This window comes from Eleutherodactylus coqui, chromosome 9, assembly GCF_035609145.1.
Source record: "Eleutherodactylus coqui strain aEleCoq1 chromosome 9, aEleCoq1.hap1, whole genome shotgun sequence".
In the NCBI taxonomy this organism is placed as follows: Eukaryota; Metazoa; Chordata; class Amphibia; order Anura; family Eleutherodactylidae; genus Eleutherodactylus; species Eleutherodactylus coqui.
In genome coordinates, this window is record NC_089845.1 from 119,206,099 (window position 1) to 119,217,241 (window position 11,143).

The window sequence follows — 11,143 nt, forward strand, 5'->3', positions numbered from 1 at the left end:
CTTCGTTACTAGGACCTTCTACACACTGGTGAGAGCGATTGCAGTGGAAGGGGAGCGCAATGTTCTCCCCAGGTCTTCAATGAGGCCAGAGCTGCAGCAGCTGGCCCCGTTGGCAACAAGGTGGAGCCCCTGGGTCTGATAGCATCTAGGGGTTTCACATCCAAGGAATCTCCTACTGCAGCTGTCACAGCCACAGCAGGGAATAGCGATCCTCTCCCATCGAAAACAATGGGCGATACCGCAAAAAGAATGTGCACGCTACGATTTTTTCCCCACGTAGCATCGCAAATAAGAATGAAAGCATTGAAATTCATTGGTTTCATAATCATGCGTTTTCACTCACTCTCACATTGCACGAAAAACATGCCAGTGGAAATAGGCCCTACAGGGCCAAGGATGATTTCACATCTGCGTCGGGACCTTCAGCTGGAGGTTCCGTTTTAGATCCGGTTGCAAATACTGGAAGAAAAAGCACTGCATGCAGCGCTTTTTTTCTGTACTCAAACCAGGCAGCTGGGCGGAAAGCGGGCGGACCCCAATGACCATGATCTGCTCTTTGGTTCCTTCCAGTCACAGGAATTCCCCTTTCCTGCTGCAGGAAAGCAGAATCTCAGGCACAATTGTGAAAGCACTCCAATATGTTGCTTCCTTTGATCAAAAACAACAAAAAAGCTGCTGGAGACTATTTTGTTACACAAAACGTTGAGGATTATGGTAGACACCCTATCCAAATTGCACAAGACTAATAAGAATTGTAAGGGTAATGCTACATGGTTCTTAGTTAGATGGTTGTAGCAAAACCGCAGTTCACCCACAAAGCCATGAATGGCAATGCAGTGTTACAGGTAAAACTCAGGTTTCATTGCTGGCTGTTAGTAGAGCAGTTCAGGGGCACAGTATTAATAGGGCCTACTTCTAGTATTAAAGGGGTTGTCTCGCGAAAGCAAGTGGGGTTAAGTACTTCTGTATGGCCATATTAATGCACTTTGTAATATACATCGTGCATTAAATATGAGCCATACAGAAGTTATTCACTTACCTGCTCCGTTGCTAGCGTTCCCGTCTCCATGGCTCCGTCTAATTTCGGTGTCTTGTTGCTTTTTTAGACGCGCTTGCGCAGATGGTTCTTCTCCCTCCTCCCTCCTGATTGGCTGGAATCGGCACATGTGACGGGGGCGGAGCCACGCGATGATGCGTACAAGGGGCGGAGCCAAAACGCCGCTGCTGCCGAGCTGAGCCGAAGGGAGAAGAACCATCTGCGCAAGCGCGTCTAAAAAAGCAACAAGACACCGAAATTAGACGGAGCCATGGAGACGGGAACGCTAGCAACGGAGCAGGTAAGTGAATAACTTCTGTATGGCTCATATTTAATGCACGATGTATATTACAAAGTGCATTAATATGGCCATACAGAAGTACTTAACCCCACTTGCTTTCGCGAGACAACCCCTTTAATGTAAACCTTTAGGGCGCCTTCACACTGGCAAGGACAATACCGGGCTGTGATTCACGGCCCGATATCACCCTTGCAATCTTTCTGAAAACCCCTGGATGCAAAGCATTTTCACTTGAAAACAGCCTCACATCCCTGCGGGGGCTCCCTCCATCCCAACCGCGGCAGGATATCGCGATCTTCTCCCACTGTTGTCAATTGGGACCTCACTGAAGACATGTGGAAGGAATCCCCCCCGCAGCTGTCACAGACAGGACAGAGGATCCCATTTTGAAAACAATGGGTAATATGTAGGGATGAGCAAGTATACTCGCTAAAGCACTACTCGCTCGAGTAATGTGCTTTAGCCGAGTATCTCCCTGCCCGTCCCTGAAGATTCGGGAGCCGCCGCAGCGAGCAGGGGAGAGCGGGCAGTAGAGAGAGATCTCCCCTCCGTTCCTCCCTGCTCTCCCCGCCCCGCGGCGGCCCCCGGATCTTCAGGGACGAGCAGAGAGATACTCGGCTAAAGCACATTACTCAAGCGAGTAGTGCTTTAGCGAGTATACTCGCTCATCTCTAGTAATATGGTAAAAATAAAGGACATGCTGTGATGTGTTTCCGGCGTAGCATCACAACGCAGTGCCATGCAGGAAAACACTGCAAATGTGAATGAACCCATTCAAAAGAATGGGTTTCATATTTGTGCGTCTTGCAGCGCACAAATCTTGCACGATTTTCTCGCCAGTGTTAAGGAGCCCTTAGGCCTCATTCAGACTAGTTTTTTGCGCACGAATAGCCGCGCAAAAGGTTTGCGTCTATTAGAACCAATGGTTTCCCATTGAAGCGTGCACATGAACTTATAGAGGCGCAAAATACAAGAAAAAAAGACATGCATGGCTACAATGCCCGCATCTAAGGTTCGTGCTGCAAGAAAAGAGAACCTGACCTATCTTTGGTGCGTGTTGCGCAGGAGTTCCCACTGACTCCTATGGGACCTGGATTAACACACAGCATGGATTGTGTGAACAAGCAAATTATGCGCAAATGTTGATCACACCTCCTTCTTTGTGCTTGCAAGTTTTCCACACGCGAGCGGAAATCTTTTTGCGCAAAAAAGAACAGAGGCCCTAGGGTGCGTTCACACATTACTGATTTACTGCGGAGTTTGGTGCAGACTGCAGCTGATTTCACCCCTTTAATTTGAATACAATTAAAAGGGTAAAATCTGATGCAGATCCGCACCAGAATCTGTAACAAAATTAATAACAAATCAGCAACTTGTGAACACACCCTTATTCACGCAATGTTTGAGCTTATCAAACTACAAGAAAGAAACAATTGTGACCAGTAACTTTCCAATTACAGGCTGCAAGCATTTCTAGATTACTCAGCCCAAGTGTGAGCTATTTTACTTCTAAACATTATAGCGGTAATGAAAATTGCTAGACTGACTTTACAAAGAAAAAACCCAAAAGCCAACACACTCAGAAATAAACGATCATCTTAAATCAAAGTGATTAAGAATATTCTTGTGGATTTTCAAGGGGTTGTCCAGTTAAAATACAATTTTTAAATGACCGGTGCACAGGATTTAGAATAACAAAATCAGCGGTACTTACCCGTCCTCAGCACAGACAATCCAGTGCTGCAGTCCTCCGGGTTTTTAAACGGACACCACGTGACCACTGCAACCAGACTGCAGCGTCACAGCCCATTCTACTGGCATCAGCAGAAAGTCGGAAATTTGATGCAGCAGCGGTCATATGGTATCCGTTCTTGCAGCAAAGGCCCGGAGGACCATAGTTCTGCACTGCTTGATTGCCGGGCCTGAGAACAGATAAGTACCGATGATTTTGTTACTTTAAGCTCTGTGCAGCGGTCATTAAAAGGCTGTCCTATAACCAGACGATCCCTTTAATGACTCAGTAACAATGATTACATAGCTCATTTTACACAGCAGCAGCACAAGCTAGAGTGGGTTCCACGCATGAGATAGTGACGAGATGGTATTTTCTTGTATGTTTGTATCATGTTACAGCTCACCTACTCTTCTAACCCATTTTCTTAGTATCAAAAGGGGCACATTAAAATTTGTCAACTGAGGACTGTTAGGAAATAAAGTAAAACAAACACACTTAGCCAAATGCACACGGCTGGGTCGGGTTCCCGCAGCGGAATCAGACCTTGTGCCCAGCCAGTGAACCCCGGTACCTGTCTGGAGACGTCTTCTCTGTGCTGCGGATGTGCGGGCCAGCGCACATGCTCAGTACAGATTGTGCTGCACCATCGCTAGGTGATGACGCAGATTCCACAGCCCGTCCGGCTTCCATTGGCTTGGAAGTCGTCCTTGCTGAAATAGAACATGCTGTGATTTTCCCTCTGCGAGCAGAAAAATCGAAATTGATTTCCACTTGTGGACATAGAAAAGCGATTTTCAATAGCACGTTTATGGGCAGTATTTGCTCCACAATGCAAATACGCCCGTGGGTCTAAAAGAAGCACTCTGGCGATTTTTAAAATTTGTTGTTTTGGTAGTACTTACCATCAGTGTATTAGTTGTATTTTATTTCCTCCTTTCAGTGTCTTCTCCCAGCCTGGGGGTTAGTATCCCACGAAGTGTATACCTTTTGCAAACTAGAACTAGATTTTGCCACTGTGATACAACCTCCCCAGTCCTTTCCTCTTCTTCCTCCACTCTGCCCTCCTGACGTGTCCGCTATCTCCTCCTCCTTGAAAATGGTGCTCCTCCTGTCACCGCCGTGTGTCTCTTCCCCTGGATTCCCAGCTCATAGTAGTATTAGGGGTAATGTAGTACGAGCCTCACAGTGTGAAGCAGACTTACTACAAACAGAACAGTGCTTCTGCCAGTGAAGCGCCAAAATGGCAGATGGACAGACAGAAGCAGCTGTGGAAAAATTACGTTATCAATTTATAATAGTTGATTACCATTTTGTATTGTCAATCCCACTGAGTAGGATGATAAAAAAAAAATCTGCCAGAGTACTTCTTTAACAATTTTTTGGCTCTTCTCTTTTAATTCATTCCCTGTTTTTCACTTACCTTAGGTCCACAGCAACTGAAGCATATTCCTCATCAGCAGCGATGTGGAAAGGCCACATTACCATGGGGTGGAATTTAACACACGGCGTTACACTTACCTGGCATCTGCTTCCTCAGGTAGGCTGCGTCCTTGGATAACCAGTAACTGGAGCCAGTGTCTGGAGAATGCAGGCTGATCCGTCCCACGCTGATGCAAATTTCACTGGTGCCTCAGTTCACCCAGCATATGTACAAGTGAGAGCGGCACTAGGCAGAGGGCGATCTCTAGATTCTGCATGTTCCTACAGAACATTGGCTTTGAACATGGTTGGAGCTCAGGGAGGAATGAGGACTCAGTTTGCCATATTACAGAGGTATCGTCCAATGAAAGCAATGCTTCGAGGGGAGCATAACTCTGTTATATAGCAGCTTGTTCCTGTTGAATCTTGGATGTCTCTGTAATAAAACAGAAGGCATGCAGATCTCTATCCCCCTGTAGACTTTTGTGGGTGCTGTATTAACTCTTCGGTCAAGCTTGTATTGACCCACAACATGACCATATGCATGAACCCTTACTTTCCAGCTGGCAACAGAAACACAAGATATAAATTGCCAGCGAGACCAGGTTCATATGAGGAACACCTTTGTGCACTCACTGCTATGGTGTATGTATAAAACAGTAAAATATTGTGAACAGGCAATGCAGAAGCCATCGGAACGGCAAAAAAAGGACTCATTTTTACAAGTAAAACAAACTTTTTAATGCACAGATTGTATATATTAAAGGAAAAAGTCAACCATCAAATTAAAAAATGTTTGCAACTTGAATGGCTGGATCTTTTTCCACGATACGTTCACCTTAGTCCATGGCTCCATCACGTCTCAGTTCTTGCCATCCAGGATCAGCAACATCAGCTCGTGTTGGTAATGCATCACTTGTGAAGTCCAAACCACATCCAATATAGGTTTTGCTTACATCTGATGTCATGGGCACCAGAGTCGGTCAGTGGTCACGGCTTGTAACCATGCTATTGCACAGTGAAAATGAGGAGTGCCTCATTTCTCACATGCTATACACAAACAATCCATAGTAACAATTAGTTTGAAGCAATTTCAAGTCGCCTACTAATGCAGACTAGGACTTTTGGTTGTTGTCTTAGCTGTGGGGATGAGGTTATCTTCACAGGTTCAGCTACTCTGCACTCACACTGCTCTCAGATCTGCAGTCAGCATGTACACAATCTCGATATTAGTGTATCTTGACGCCACCAGAAAGTTCTGGTGGAGTCAAGAGTGACAGGGGGTGACAGCGGAGATCCGTCTGCCGGCTCCTGCTCCCGCAGCGGAGATCCGCCGCAGGATACCGCAATGCCCGTGGACAGGCAGCCTTAGGGTGAGGGTTCCTTTTTTTTCTTCTTTCATTATTACCTGTAAACTGTCCGCATTTACAGCTCATAATGTAACCAAGTGCAAAAGGAACCCAGAGCCTAAGGCAGCAGAGTCGGGTAAATACAATGCACATGCTGGTAGGACCTTCCACCCTTGACCCAATCGGGAGATTGGGGTGTAACAGGGGCATTCCTCCTGTCAAACCCCTAACTTTCGGTGGCGTCAAAGTACACTAATACCCACAATCTCTGCCTCATCTTATAATTTATTTTTCTAACCTGCTCTGTGCACTTATCTTTATATGTCTCCAGTTTGCTGCTACTACAGCAGCATAGTTATTATTGTACTGATCTTTTTTAGCTGTTTCACTAGGTCTTGTGTGTCCACATGGTCAGAACATATATAGAGAACTGTATATATATGCTGTGACCATGCCAACATACAAGACCTAATAAAGATCAATCCAATAAGAATTATGCTGCTTTGTCTACAACAGATATAAGTGCACATTACCAATTGGGTAAATAAAACATCAGGAGAGGTAGAGATTGTGTACACACTGCCTGCAGATCTGAGAGCAGTGAAGGTGTAGGGAAATTGAGCCTGTTAGGACAGCCTTCCACCATAAGCTAAAAGTCATCCAAAATTCCTAGTTACTAGAGAAGCTGTATACCTAACAGGGAGTGGATTACAGAGGGGCTAGAAGGGAGACTCCTAGTAGCAGACACTTCAAACTTGATTTACAGTGGTAAAGCAAAACATATATTTTAATAAAAGTACATTAGAAAATTGATGATCAGGTTTAGTATCTCAGTGGGGCTGCCGGAGAAAGTAGTCAGTTTGAATCTGCTATATCCAGCAGTCCCAGTGAAATGGAGGGAAATGCACATGTGATCTGTGCAAAAAAAAGTGTTTAAATTATGCAACAATCTAAATAAAATAGAAGGCAACACTGTAAAATGCAAGTCAGGTGAGAACATCCATTGATTATTTGATGCAAAGGGTTTTTGAGTCCTAGGATGATACTTACACTGCACAGATATCGCAATCATTGAGAAACTGCCATTTTCCTCTGCTATTTGTCCTTTGCAGCTAAGACAGTGTGTGAGATACAGGTCACGTTCTTCCTCGCCATAAGTTCTTGGAAATCATCTTCGCCAATCACTCCTTTCCAAGCCTCCACGTGCAGGTGGTGTTGCCTTGTAAAAGGCCGGTATCCATGTTTTCCTTTTTATTAAAGGGGTTTTGTCATTTAAATTAAAAAAAAAAATAAAAAAAAATCTATACTCACCTATTCCTCCCCGTCAGTCTCCTTACCACATCTTCTCCTGGCTGAGCTTCTGCAGTGTCCTGGGTCATCGCACCACATGCCAGTCGGCTTGTTATCAGGCTGGCATTCCTCACATTCCTCCCGGCCGGGTCAGTGAAGGTCACGTCCCTGTGCTGTAGCGTTCACTGCCTAGGAAGGAATTCTAATCTATTTCAGAGGCAGCTCGCACGAGCAATCAATGAAGTAGATTGGCACTCCCCCTGTGGGCCTGTGAGCTGTGATGTAACGTATATTGGCTGGCAGGAAGAAGACTGCCAACCAATGTATATAACCTCACAGGAAGGAGAAGAATCAGGCAGCTGAAGGTGAAGTGACCCTGGACTACAGGAGAAGATAGGGGAGGTGAAGAGCTGGTAAGTAGACTGGAGGAATAGGCAAGTATAAAATGTTTTTTTTTAATGACAGAACCCCTTTAAGTCCCCCCACACATACTCAGGGAGAGATTTGTCAAGACTGGTGCAAGAGAAAAATTGGAGGTACAACCCAAGGCAGTGGAGTTGTGGCTTTCCTTTTCCAAAGGGCCTCTGAAAAAAGGAAAGCTGAAATCTGATTGGGTTGGCATAGGCAAATGCTTATTTTCTCTTGGACCAATTTTGATCAAATCTCTTATGCATTGAACATAAAAGGGTTTAGTAATATCTGAAGTAGTTTCCCATTTATTCTTGTATGAAAGAAACTGCTAAATGTAAATCTCTGAGAAGGCGTCTCCCTTCTATTATCCCCCAAAACAAGCTGTGAAACCATTGAAATGCAATATAAAGGGATTGCAATACTTTCACTAGGCATTAGCAAGTTAATATACCGTATATACCGGCGTATAAGACGACTTTTGAACCCCGAAAAATCTGCACTGCAGTCGGGGGTCGTCTTATGCGCCGGTAATACAAAAAAAAAAAAAAAAAAGTGTAAAAAAAAAAAAATTTATTACTCACCTCCCCCGGCGTTCTGTCGCGCTCCGGCAGGATGTCGCTCGCTCAGGCAGGCTGTCGCTCCCTCCTCGTCCCCGGCGCAGCATAGCTTTCTGAATGCGGGGCTTGAAATCCCCGCTTCCAGAAAGCTAATACACACGCCGGCAGCCAAGACAGCATTGAATGGCTGTGATTGGCTGAAGGCGCACGTGTTAGCAATCACACCCATTCAATGATGTCATTGAATAGTGTGATTGGCTGAAGCCACGTGCGCCTTAGCCAATCACAGCCATTCAATGATGTCATGGCTGCCGGCGTGTGTATTAGCTTTCTGGAAGCGGGGATTTCAAGCCCCGCATTCAGAAAGCTATGCTGCGCCGGGGACGAGGAGCGAGCGACAGCCTGCCGGAGCGAGCGACATCCTGCCGGAGCGCGACAGAACGCCGTGGGAGGTGAGTAATAAATTTTTTTTTTCCTCCACTGTATACCGGCGTATAAGGTGACAGTTGGGGGGTCGTCTTATACGCCCCGTCGCCTTATACGCCGGTATATACGGTACTTCTATAGCACGTCTACAGATTAAGCGGCTGTAAAGTTCCTGTTTGAATATTGGACTGGATATTCTACACCAAGTTATTGCATGCACTTTAGGTTTAATATCCACTGGATCCAAAATAGAATAATATGAATTATAAAAAGTTCTTCTAACTCCCACTTACGAGTATGCCAGAAATGATTAAAGGGGTTCTCAAGTTAATGAACTATCCTCAGGATAGGTCATATATAGTTGATCAGCAAGGGCCCTGCACTCGGGATGCTCAGCGCAGTTGTCAGTGCAGACAGCTCTGTCAATACTGCAGCAGCTGAGTTTGGTACTGAAGGAACAGCTCCCATAAAATTCAATGGGAGTTGTGTCACAGTACCAAACCCAGCCACTACAATATGGGCAGTGCTATTTGCTTCCAGCGCTGTCCACAGACAGAGGTGCCGGACATCAGCTCATCTGTGTGGATCCCAAAAGTGGTGTATCTCTGCTGATCAACTATTGATGACCTGTCCTGAGGATTGATCATCAATAGTAAAAGTCCCAGAGAACCCCTTTAAGAAAGAAATACTGGTAAAAAAAACCAACTAATTTTATGTGTTGCCCTACTTTGGGAGTTATATTGATCGAACATTTCTTCACAATCAATTGCATACATGCTTAAAATGATGATAATTTCCAGACGTCAGTATGGAGACGATGGACTACCATGGACAAGACTGCCTTCAGAACACCAACTAACGTGATGACTGAGAAACTAAATGCAGGAGCAGACGTCTGTGAAAATGGCAGTATGTGTGGAGACCATTATTACTACTGTACTAAAGGGGAAATGGGCCCAACATCTGTAACTATTGAGGGGGAACACTATTCTGACTACTGTGTCACACTACGGACCCAACCCTACAACTTATCACTGCGAAGATTTGTCCATGCAAATGTAAGCTATATGGGTATTATAACCAAAGACATTTATACCACATGTGCACTCAGCTTTCTGAAAGATCTATAGGCTTAAATGAAGAAAGCCGTGCACAGGCATAGCCAGCATTTGTCAGCATTTCTACCTAAAATTGTAATTCTGGAATCAGAAAATGCCTATTCACAGACATTTACGACATACCAAATATTATTTCTGATGCTGATCCAGATCTAATCCTTTCTGCCTGTGTAGCTGCCTGGTCAGAAGATACCTTGAGGGCCACAACCTGAGGGTTTCCCTGCAGTGAAGTCATTGCCAGGTAAACACCAATAATATCCCTTACATTCCATGATTTTTAGCAATCGGCTCCAATCTAATTGAAGTGCAGAGGGTCTGCATCACAGAAATATAACGTAGAGGTTTTTGAAGATCGGTACAAAAAGAATAATGAAGAAGATTTGCAAAGCTACTCAAGATTTGTGGATTTTCCAAATGCCAATCTACAGCATTTCTGCTAGATATGCACTAAGAGCCCATTTACACGATTGTTGGGCGCAGAGGCGTCAGTCGTCCCAGCAATTATCGCTCCTATGCTCTGGAGACGCAGCAGGTCTGAGATCATAGATGAACTACTGCCTGCTTCTACGAGCCAATCGTAGTTTGATTTTAATACCTGCCTCAACTGAAGGAATTATCGTTCAGTCGCTGACAGCGATTATACAGAATGACATTGTTCCGATTCTCGCAATCCAGAGAGAATCTGAACAATTACTGTTCCGTGTAAAAGAGCCTTCACCCTTTAATAACTTCAGTGTCACTAGAAAGAGGTGGATTACTTTTAAACAATAAAACCAGTTAAAGGGGTTGTCCCATGATAGCAAGTGCAGTTAAAGCACTTCTGTATGGCCATATTAATGCACTTTGTAATATACATCGTGCATTAAATATTGGCCATACAGAAGTTATACACTTACCCCTCTGGTGCTGGCGTCCCCGTCGCCATGGCGCCGACCAAAGCCTTCTTCTGCCGGGATTAGACGCGCTTGCGCTCTCTGTCTGGCTCCGGCGTGCTCGCGCTGCAGAGGTCTTCTGCGCATGCAGAAGACCTCTGCAGCGCGAGCACGCCGGAGCCAGACAGAAGAGGGCAGAGAGTGCAAGCGCGTCTAATCCAGGGAGAAGGCAGCTTTAGTCGGCGCCATGGAGACAGGAACGCCAGCACCGGAGGGGTAAGTGTATAACTTCTGTATGGCCAATATTTAATGCACGATGTATATTACAAAGTGCTTAACACCACTTGCTATCACGGGACAACCCCTTTAACTACAAAACCCATTATCTAAGGCCGGGCTCACACGACCGTACGTAGAATCCGCTTGTGAAGGCCCGCAGAACATTCCAGCTGTAAATCTGCGTACGACCGCTTAATGTACTGCGTATGACCACATACTCTCACAGATGGTCATGCGCAGTACACTTTTTTCCCGTATTTCCTGCGCCATTAACAATGACACGGGTACCCGCAAACCATACACAATGTAATTGTGTATGGGCTGTGGGTATATTGACTATAGAGCACTGT